This window comes from Macaca mulatta, chromosome 17, assembly GCF_049350105.2.
Source record: "Macaca mulatta isolate MMU2019108-1 chromosome 17, T2T-MMU8v2.0, whole genome shotgun sequence".
In the NCBI taxonomy this organism is placed as follows: Eukaryota; Metazoa; Chordata; class Mammalia; order Primates; family Cercopithecidae; genus Macaca; species Macaca mulatta.
In genome coordinates, this window is record NC_133422.1 from 13074729 (window position 1) to 13086803 (window position 12075).

Consider the following 12075-nt stretch of genomic DNA (forward strand, 5'->3'; position numbering starts at 1 on the left):
CAAAGATACTGTCATCAACCTGATAAGGATCCACTGAGAAGTTATACAAAAGCTTCTAACATGAGGCCATATATATGCCTCAAAAAGGACGCAAACACAATGCTAGGTGAGCAATATTATTTTTGACTGGGGCGATGATTGCAAGCCAGATGGAGAAAGAGACATTTGGATAGGCTTTTGAAAATGGGGAGAATTCTGATAGGCAGAGGCTGGGGAGGGCTTTGCAAGAGACTCTAGGTGCCCATGTATGCAGATCCAGAACCAGAGTGTATGGTTTAAGCAAACTGCTAGTAATTCAGTTTGGCCATATCTGAGTGTGTGTGTGTGTGTATATATATATATGTATATATATATATACATACACATATATATATATATACACACACATATATATGTCATTATGATTTTTCCCTGTTTTTCTTCTTTAACATTGTTTGATGTGAAGAGAAAAAGTCCACAGAAAACATGTTATCGAATTCTGAGCCTGGGGCCGAATGAATAAAGTTCTCTGATTAAAAAAAAAAAGTATATGACCAAGTTGCTTCTACATTGGCTGACTCAAACTGAAACATAACCTGGCTGGGAATTTATAGTCTAATAATGAGAAATTATTTCTAAATTATTTCCAAATTAAAAGTTTAACAGAATTTAAATTAGGGCTTCGATTCTTCTTACGCTGGCTCTCTGAGGCCCATAAGCCTTAACAACTTTCCCTGAGGGAATTGTTGCTAGCCTGATTCTGAGAAGCAGCTCCTCTTGTGTAATTGTCCCACTATGTAAATAAACAAGTTAAGAAAGATCTCTGGGGCCCAGCATGTGACAGTTGCCTCCTATGTCAGGTAGTTGGTAATTGTCAGCCTCTTTGGATGGTTACACAACATTTGGTCTTCTGTATGCATATACAGGGCCCCTAAAGTTTTATTTCATGGTTCAAGTAGTATCTATAAATTCATGCACCTGCTTACCATGTTTTTGTCATTTTGTGTTTCTAGGGTACTATATTTAAAGCAAATATGTAACATTATTTTCTCATTAGCATGTCATTAGTACCTTGTTTTATGCTAATGTATTGCCATTGCTATGAAACTTATACTTTTTAAATAAATTCTTTTTTGTGATCACTTAGTCCCCATACCACTGGAGTGGACAGGTCTCTTGTATTAGAATCAAGAAATAGCTAATTCTCTCTCTGGCTTGTCCTTTACAGGCAACTGAAAAAGCTGGTCCTCTTCCCCAGTGAGTGCATGAAGTCCTGTGGAATCAAAGAGGGAGAGAGTGCCCAAATCACAAGCATCTTCCAAGACTGACACCATATCTCTTCCTCTCTAATTCCCTTAAAAATGAAGAAGACAGATGGCACTTGTGTTCAGTTTTCACCTACTTTTCTTCCCTCCTAATCTGGTCATCAATTGTGATCTTCAGTCAGACTATTTCAGGAATGAGATAAACAGATGGTTACTGGGAATCAAAGACAGCAAAAGAGAAGGGAAAGGAAAGAGGAGAGAAGGGAATAGCATTGAGCACCTACTATGTGCCGGGCCTGAAGCCTTCATGGCTTCACATTTTATGTTTTTTAACATTAATCTCCACAGCTGTCACTGGAGATATCTGATTGGATGGAAAGGAGGCTAAAATTCACAGAAGTCACATAGCAAGCAAGTGCAGAGCCTGTGTGCATCTCCAAGCTGATGCTATTTTCACTCTTTCCACTATTGTGGGGAAAAGGAAGAGAGATCAGCCTGTTACTGTGTCTATATAGAAAGAAGTAGACATAAGAGACTCCATTTTGTTCTGTATTTGTGATGCTGTTAATCTGTGACCCTACCCCCAACCTTGTCCTTTGCAAGAGACATGTGTTGCGGTGACTCAAGGTTTAATGGATTTTGGGCTATGCAGGATGTGTCTTTGTTAAACAAATGCCTGAAGGTAGCTTGCTGGTTAAAAGTTATCACCATTCTCTTAATTTCAACTACCCAGGGACACGTACGGCCAAAGGTCGCAGGGACCTCTGCCTAGGAAAGCTAGATATTGTCTAAGGTTTCTCCCCACGTGATAGACTAAAAGTATGCTGCTAAAAGGTTTATGGAGATGTTTGCATATGCATCTCAAGGCACAGCATTTTCCTTTGAACTTATTCATGTCACAGAGGTGTTTGTTCATATGTCTTACTGCCGATTTCCTCTTTTTTCTTTGATCCTATTGTCCTGCCACTCCCCTGTCTTTAAGATGGTAAAGATAATTATCAATAAATACTAAGGGAACTCAGAGACCGGGGCCGGCGTGGGTCCTCTGTAAGCTGAGCGCCGGTCCCCTGGGCCCCGCTTTTCTTTCTCTATACTTTGTCTCTGTGTCTTATTTCTTTTCTCAAGTCTCTCGTTCCACCTTACGAGAAACACCCACAGGTGTGGAGGGGCAGGCCACCCCTTCAACTATTACACACGAGAGACAGGGAAGGAAAAACACGGCACGGAAAAGGCACTGTGGAAGTTGGAAAGGGGAGAGCATGTTGGAGGAAGAGCCTGAAAATCATCCTAATCCTATTTAACTGCCTGCGATACTGGAATGCCTACATGGAAATAGGGGTATGGGGCGGCTAAAATCCTGTGATGATTGAGAGATGGTGTCTTCAAGTAAGAAGTACGGAGCCCAGACCCCTTAATCAACCAATAGGAGCCACAAGCCCTCTTAGGAGTAACCCATAGGTGAGGACTAGAGACTCACCCCAGCCCCCAACCCTCAAATGAATAAGCAGCTCAGCTTGACCCTCTTTGCCAATTCTTTCCAGGGTAGCTTGTTTATTCTCTGCATTCTGTCCGTCCTCAAGGCTAATGCTGCATATGTCTTGAGTTTCTCATAGCATTCACTGTCAATGAAAACACTCCAAATACAGTCAAAACTCTGAAATTTGACCTCTAAGCGAAACTTTTGGTATTTGGAATTTTCAAGTATTTTGATAGATGATCCCAGATTAGCACTCAATGGAATCTTGTATACACAGGGCAGAACGCTAAGGAGTGCTTTTACAGAAGCCAGGAATGGCTCACTGTCTGCTGCCCTTTCTACTCCTTCACACACATTCCAGCCTCCTCGTCAGTCTGTTCAGAGGGAGCCAAGGTGGTTCTGCCAACTGGGAAAATGTTTGAGACACAAGTGGCAGGCGGAAAAATGCAGGGCTGATTTGGAAGGCCGCTTTCGAAATTACATGAACCCAAAGGTTGTGGGTTGATGTCAAAGCCTTCCTGTGGGCTCTGGAGGCCAGCGTTTGAGGATTTTCACCAATTGATTTGTGATGTGTGTGCCCAACTCTGTGCCAATTAACCTTCTCACTCTGCATGCACCCCATGTCCCATGCCCAGTGCAGACAAGCTGGTGACACTCACACTGGCAGCTGTGACCAGGACCCCGTGAAAGAGCTTGGCCCAGATCAGCTTTCCTAGCTCCAGACCATGGCTCTCATCTGGAGTCCAGATCCTGCCGCAAACACTTGTAGGTGGTAATAGATTTCCTTTACTTTGTCCCGCAGCCCTCCCTACTGTCTGGTGAATTCCCGTCTATGGGCCTCCAGGAGCATGTGCTCTCCCTTTATGGCATTCCCTGGAGATGCAACCATCAGCTCCAACCCATATGACAGCAACCTGGTCTGTCCTGTCCTGAGACCATTACTACACCCACCCACTCCAGCCAAACCAGAATTCTTGCATTTTCTCAGTTGTTTCACAGATCTGGAATTGTGTGATTCCCTTCTCTTCCACCCATGAGGCTCAGTTAAAACCTATTGCCTCCAGAAACACTTTCATGACTAACACAAAGCTCTTTAGTCTTACCAGTCATGTTAATACCTGTAAACCACTGTTATGTGGCACATTAATTAGATTGGCTTGTTACATGTTCATATGGAATCCATTTGTTCGTTGCAACTACTACAGGCATAAAGTTTTAACATCTTGAATTTAGAAGGAATATTAAACATTTTCTAATCCAACCACTCAACTACCGCAGTAGTTGAGCTGATTATCTACCTGCATATACAGAGTGTATTATCTCACAGAGGGCCCCAAGCTATTGAAGAATGTTCTTCCTTTTAATTTCCATACACTAGCTCTGATTCTGCCATTTTGGAATCAGACAGGACAAATCTATGCTTTTTTCCACAAGACTGTCCTTCAGATGTTTGTCAAAAGCCCTTACAAGAATTTTTTTGGTGTAGTCTCACATTTTTTTCCATCTAACCACATGACTTTCATCCATTCATCCAGCTGACTGCTCTTTTTTGGATCTGCTCCAGTCTGTCAGTATCCCTTTAAAAATATGCGGGCATCTACTCTAAGCTTAGAGCTCTAGACTTGGCCCAGCACAACAGTATATGGTACATTGTGTGCCTATTCCCTGCATTCAGGGCATTGTACTTTTGCTGATGCAGTCTGAGATTATGGGAGGCTTTATTTTCTGTAATCTATATTACTCATTCATAAATTTAACATTGGATGCCTGAAAAAACAGCGTAAGTATAGTAGGTACAAATGTGAGTATGATGTGGTCTCTGCTCTCAAGGGACTGCGAGGGAAGACAGAAAAGAAACTTACCACTATACCACATGTTAAGTGAAGTGTGGGAGGCTGGAGGCCATCTCTATTGCCTCATGCTGTTTTTTATATATGATCTGTTTTAGATCATATATATGCACATATATTAGATCATATATATCCAAGTGCATACATTGCTGGGTGCTATTTTTGTATTTTTGTAAAATCTGCTGTTACGTGACTGTTCTCTATTCTTTACTTACCAAATGATCTTTGGAACTGAAGAATAGGTCTTTAAATTTATTGCCGTAGTTGAGTTTTGTTCAATTACTGACTTTCTCCTCCAGCTATTTGTTTTTGCCTTGTTATTTCTGGTAGCTAACAACCCCCCACCCCAAAATTATAAAAGTAAAAAATAAACAACTAATTGAATTTGGGGGAAAGGTAAAGTAAGGGCAGGAAAATAATAAAGCCAGGGGTAAAATCCATTCACAGATATGCAAGCCACGAAGTCTCGCACATTTGCTGGAAGTGGGTGAGAATGTGGCTTAAGATGCTTCTCTGACAAAGCAAAACGGAAACAAGACCAATTACAAAATTCAGCAGATCCGTGAGATGAAAAACAAAACAGTGGTCAAGATAAATACAGATCACTAGGTATGGTGACTGCAGGGAAGATTTTCCCAGGTCCTCAGAAAGAATCAGCACACCTGGAATCAGCACTTTGGGAGGCAAAGGTGGGTGGATCACTTGAGCTCAGGAGTTCGAGACCAGCCTGGGCAACAGGGCAAAAGCCCATCTCTAAAAAAAAAATAAAATAAAATTACAAAAGTTAGCCAGGCATGCTTGTGAGGGTCTGTAGTCCCATATACTCAGAAGGCTGAGGTGGGAGAATCACTTGAGCCTGGGAGGTCAAGGCTGCAGTAAGCCATGAGTGTGCCACTGCATTCCAGCCTGGGCAACAAAGCAAGACCCTGTTTCAAAAAAAAAAAAAAAAAAAAAAAAATCAGCACCCTCAAAAATATTGGATAAGGTAGCAAAATGTAGTTCACGGTTTCTTAACTGTATCCTTCACTGTCAACAATAATATAACAAGCATTATTTAGGAAAAGTAATTTCTGTGAGGGTCTTTGAAAACCATGGTTCAAGTATTCTATTGTCTGTGATCTTTTAAACCATGTCACAGACCATATCAGCACTTTCCGGCTTAAAATATTGGAGAGTTTTCCATTGCACTGAGAACAAAAATCAAACTCCTTATGTGGCCCACCAGGTCCCGCACAATCCAGTCCCTGCCAACCCCTCCCCCATCAACTCCAGCTCCCTGCTAGCATCATCCACGTTGCCGCCTCAGTTGCCTTTCTGCACACGCTTCTCCTCAGCTGTAATGTTGCATGGAGCCTTCCTGTGGCTGACTCTTTCTCAGCCTCCAAGTATCAGCTTAACTGATGCATCCTCAGGCAAGCCATCCCTGCTGACTTCCTCTAAGTGAAGGCAGTATCGGTATCCCCTTAGAGGTTCCTATGGCCTCTCTCCCAATTTATAATTACATATGTATTTGCTCATGGACCTCTGTGTTGCTCATTCTTCCCAGTAGACTGCTTTGGGCGGTCTGTGTCTATTTCATTCACATTCTATACTTGATGCCTACTGTAAGGCCTGTCACAGAGTAGGAGGATATCAGTAGGATTGGTTGAACAAATGATTGAATCAGTAATTGAATAAATGATTATATGAATTTCCCCAGAGATAAAATTTAGACTGTCTAGAGGAATAGATGCATATTTTTTAAGGCAATCATTACAAGTATTATTCTTGTTGCTGATGATACAACTTGGATTGAGTAAGGATTGGACAGCAGATAATTCTAGGTTTTATTCTCTGCGAAGAGCTTAAATACTATGATGGTTAATACTGAGCATCAATTTGATTAGATTGAAGGATACAAAGTATTGATCCTGGGTGTGTCTGCAAGGGTGTTGCCAAAGGAGATTAACATTTGGTTTAGTGAGCTGGGAAGGCAGACCCACCCTTAATCTGGGTGTGCACCATCTAATCAGCTGCCAGCTCGGATAGAATATAAAGCAGGCAGAAAAATGTGAAAGGTGAGACTGGCCTAGCCTCCCATGCTGAATGCTTCCTGCCCTCAAACATTGGACTCCAAGTTCGTCAGTTTTGGGCCTCAGACTGGCTCTCTTTGCTCCTCAGCTTGCAGACATCCAATTATGGTACCCTGTGATCGAGTGAGTTAATACTTAATAAATTCCCCTTTATATCTACCTATCCTATTAATTCTTTCCCTCTAGAGAACCCTGACTAATGCGAATACATGTATTTCACTTTGTTGGCTAGTGACAAAAGTATATGCTTTGACCGTTAAACAGCGCAGTTTAAGGTCCCTTGTGAAAATTAGGGATCCTGGAAGGATGGGCAAACCTCTTGCTCCATAAAGACGGGCTAAAGGGCATAAGAAAATTTGAGTAATATCTACCTTATCTTTGTATCAGTTACAAATTGTATAGGCATGCTTGCCGTGCCTTTAACCAAACAGCACAGCAGCACTGAGCCAGCTACATTCAGCTGACCCTACAGATACCTCTTCTGAGAGACTTCAGTCCACTGGTCTGTGTTTTGTGGGAAGAACTATCAACTAGATGTAGTGCTCCAAGCTACCTTCTTTTCTAGCCCATATTATTCCATAGGGATACGATGGCAGAATCTTCTGAGTTGATCACCCACCAACTGTGTCTATGACCTTCCTCTGATGGGCCAGTCTTGCTACCTTACCAAAGTGGGAGACTGTGTTCATGTAGCTTCATTTGCTCTTCGTGGACTCAAACTGCATCTGGGTTATCAACCGTCTCTGTTTCTTCATGCTTATACATATCTCTTTAAAAATTCATTTTACTGGAGATTTTAACAAATTTACTATCTAGTATTTTCTAGAACCTACTTATTTTTGTCCTCAATGAAAATAAAAGCAATTGCTTATTTTTATTTTCAATGAATTGCTTAGATTACTAGAAGGGAATTTTTAGTCTTTTAGGTAGAATTTGTCTGCACTTACAGGCTTACCTTCACTTACTTTAGGTAGGATTCTATAACCTCCTCCCATCTTGAACAACAGTGAATGTATTTTCTTAATGTTGACTCAAATTATAATTTGAATATGAAATGAACACTTGCTCATTGAAGAAATCCGATGATGAATCCTTTGGATAATCTTCTGATCATCTGTTTTGTAAATATTTGGGATTACCCAGTGAGAGGCACACCATTATTACGATTGTCTGCTGACCTGTTGCCCTGTATTCTGTCTCCATTCTTATATACAATCCCTTTCTTCATGGTGTCAAGCAGCAGTTGGGAATTGAGTACAGCCCACGACTGTGGAGGAATAAAGGCACGGAAGGAATAATGCAATTGCAATTCTTAGATATGCCTTCTTGGATAAATGCAGCTCAGTATACCAAAAAAATATGATAGAATGCTTTCCTTCCGTATTCCTAATATAAGACTGTCAATCTGTACTTGAAAGTGGTGCAGAGAAGAGTAGCAACATTTTTAAAATCCTGTGAAGAGAAGAGCACTATAAATTTGAAAGAGTAGCAAAATATCCCTCTAGAGGTCTAGATTTAGGCGTCATGTAGCTCTGAAGTGACTGGAAGACACATTTTAGGGTAATGGCAGGACAGCAAGGGGAGGCTTCTCTTTTGAGTTAAGAGAAACAATTTAACCAAAAGTGATCCTGGGGTAATAAAAAGATTTTTTTTTCTGGCATCTCATTTGTCATCAACAGAGACAAAGTCACTAACTCATCTTACCATTTCTTTTACCCTTTCTTATTCAAATATTTCTAATGTATTCTTCATGCCAGGCACAGGGCTAGACTCTGATGGTACAGAGAAGAAGAAGACACTCTCTCTCTTCTCAACAATAATTTATCATGGCAAAACAGAAGGACAGTGACAATTACAGGACCGCGTCGCTGGTGCTACAAGAGAGGTGTGCAGAGGAGAGATGACTACTTCAGAACAGAATAGAGGCATTCTACATGGCAGAAAGGTGGTGCAGGTGCCTGGAGGGATGCATACCTGGGTGAGAAAGCTGGGAAGCTGATATGGGGGAAAAGATGCCCATGAAGAGAAAAAAAAAAATGCGTAAATACTTTCCTATGTGATACCCCTTCTTCAATTAATAAGATAGATTAGTATTCAAATCACCATGACAGGCTGGGCACAGTGGCTCACGCATGTAATACCAGCACTTTGGGATGCCAAGGTGGGCGGATCACCTGAGGTCAGGAAGGTCAGGAGTTCGAGACCAGCCGGGCATGGTGGCGCGTGCCTGTAATCTCAGCTACTCAGGAGGTTGAGGCACAAGAATCGCTTGAAGCCAGGAGACAGAGTTTGCCGTGAGCTGAGATGGTGCCACTGCACTCCAGCCTGGGTGACAGAGTAAGACTTCATCTCAAAAAAAGAAAAAAAAACACCATGACATAGGGGATCTCAGGGACAGCATGCATGGTGATGGGTGTGTAATTCCACTGCGGGAATCATCACACAATGCATCCCTATCTCAAATTATCTTGCATACCTTGAAGATATACAATCTTTATCGGTCAATTAAATATTTTAAAATTTAAAAGTCATCATGATACAACACCTCACATAGTGACGTGTGTGTGTGTGTGTGTGTGTGTGTGTGTGTGTGTCTGTGTGGTGACAGTTGAGATCTACTCCCTCATCAAATATTCAATAGTCTTATTAATTACAGTCACCATGCTGTACATTAAATCCCCAGAACTTATTTATCTTTTAATGGAAAGTTTATACCCTTTGACCCGCATCTCCCCATTCCATATCCCCTGTCACTGGGCCCAGCTTCTGGCAACCACCATTCTACTCTCTGCTTCTGTGAGTTCAACTTTTTTTTTTTTTTTGAGACGGAGTTTTGCTGTTGTCATCCAGGTTGGAGTGCAATGGCGTAATCTCGGCTCACTGCAACCTCCGCCTCCCAGGTTCAAGCGGTTCTCCTGCCTCAGTCTCCTGAGTATCTGGGATTACAGGAGCCCACCACCACGCCCAGCTAATTTTTGTATTTTTCGTAGAGATGGGGCTTCACCATGTTGGCCAGGCTGATCTCGAACTCCTGACCTCAGGTGATCCACCTGCCTCGGCCTCCCAAAGTGCTGGGATTACAGATGTGAGTCACTGCGCCTGGCCGAGTTCAACTTTTCAAAATTCCACATGTAAATGAGATCATGCGGCGTTGGTCTTTCTGTGTCTGGCTGATTGCACTTAGCATAATGTCCTCCAGGTTCATTTATTTTTGTGTCTGTTTGGTACAGACGTTTCGGAGGCGTTCTTTCCCATTAGAGAATATGTGTGTATGCATGAAGATGCAGAGACTCCTGAGATTTTTCAACCATTTATCTTTACAGCGTGATGCTTATCACAGCACGCAGTGGCCTCTGGCCCATCTCCCAGAGCACCACCATAATCACTGTGTGTCTTCTGGTTCAGACCTCTTTAAACAGATCTGGTATAACGCAGATAGCCAGGCATGGTTACCTACTCCTTAATGGCCCCACCAAAATGACTCAACATTGATCAATCACAAGAGAATATTTACTGAGCACCAAAAATGTATTTGCTGCACAGAAAGATAGAACATATCAAAAGCTACTCACAATCTTCAACGACCTTAAAACCCTCTCTTTCCTTCCCTGACTTTGGGAGTCTCAAGGGCTGTCCTTGGCCTTGGCTTGTTTCTTAATATGGCTTGCCTTAGAAAAATCCATTCCCAGCACTCTGTTAATCAGCCAGTGCATTGTTGTATGTGAAAAAATGTAAGACCAAAACTGTGTGGTATATACTATGATTATAATGTTTTGAAAATTTAAAAAAAAAAAAAGGCATATTTGAAAAAAAAAAAAGCTTAGAAGAAACTGCACTAAAAAGACAATCATGACCATTTTTAGGATGGTGAAATGATGGGTGATAATTCTTGAATCTCAATTTTTTAAATATTCTGTTGTACGACTAGGGGATCAGGCCTAACCGATGATTTATGACAGGGGTATGGAGAAGAAACCTCCGTCTTAGCTTATTTCCAGTTGCCTCTACGTATTGCAGACGGAAGACAGAGAGACAAGAAAAATCTGCACGACGATGATAGATACGGTCTTACACGGCTTGAACTCCCCATTGTGTAATGCAGTTATGCAAAACTCCGGTGTTCAAAATAATTTCATCTAAGAAAGAGAAAACAAAAAAAAGTTTACTGATTCCTCTTTCAAAATGCCTCTCACATCCATTCCTTATTACATGATGTGTCCTGCACACAGGGACCTGCCTCCTGCCTGGAGCACACTGACAGTTTGACAGTTTTACTTGGATCTCTGTGTCTAGTCTGGCCCCATCCCATCTACACTTTTTTTTTTTTTTTTTTTTTGAGACAGAGTCTCATTTTATCACCTAGGCTGGAGTGCAGTGGCACCATCTCAGCTCACTGCAACGTCTGCCTCCCAGGTTCAAGCAGTTCTCCTGCCTTAGCCTCCCAAGTAGCTGGGACCACAGGCATATGCCACCATGCTCAGCTAATTTTTTTTTTTTTTTTTTTTGTGTATTTTTAATAGAGACAGGGTTTCACCATGTTGGTCAGGCTGGTCTAGAACTCCTGACCTCAAATGATCCGCCCACCTCGGCCTTCCAAAGTGCTGGGATTACAGACGTGAGCCACTGTGCCCAACCCCCATCTACACTTAATGCCACAGTTTAGCTTCTCAGGAGACCACTGCAGTCATACCACCCTCCTGCCACAAAACACCAAATAATGCACCACCTTTACCACTTACAATGTAAATCATTTAGCTTCTTAGGGGCTCTCTTTCCATATCTTAAAAAAATGGTTTATAAGTATATGAGCACATACACACATCTCATATGAATATATATAAACAGACCAAGTCTATGATTATCAATTCTTTTTCCATTATTTGAGTCAACTAGATCAGAATCTAAGCCAAGCAAAAGCAAACGAGTTGAAAAAAGGATTTTGTATCCTATCTTGCATGTAACCTTTTGGAGAAAGATTGAATGGGCATGGCAAGAGCTGTCCACTGCACAGACCCAATCTCCAGATGTAGAAAACTCTCTTTATAGCTATTCCTGGTTTTAAAACCGGAGATAAATTCCATAGAACAGCCTTACAATATTTTCTTAAGAGCTGATATTTACTTCAGCTTTGCAAATACAGTCTTACACCACATAACAATGTTTTGTTTAATGACCGTGGTCCCATAAGGTTACAATAGCATATGTTTACTGTACTTTTTCTATGCTTAGATATGTTTAGATACATAAGTGCTTACCATTGTGTTACAATTGCCTGCAGAATTCAGTACAGTAACATGCTGTGCAGGTTTGTGCCTAGGAGCAATAGACCACCCCATGTAGCCTAGGTGTGTTGTAGGATTTGTGTGAGTACATTCTATAATGTTCACACAACAATGAAATCACCGAATAATGAATTTCTCAGAACATGTCCC

The 12075-nt window shown here is 41.5% G+C and overlaps 1 protein-coding gene across 4 annotated transcripts in view; it reads right to left on the bottom strand.

The window, feature by feature from the left end:
- The window catches only part of STARD13 (StAR related lipid transfer domain containing 13), a 558426-nt gene that overhangs the window by 195722 nt on the left and 350629 nt on the right, over nt 1-12075 (bottom strand). The gene's annotated exons all lie outside the window — the stretch shown is intronic.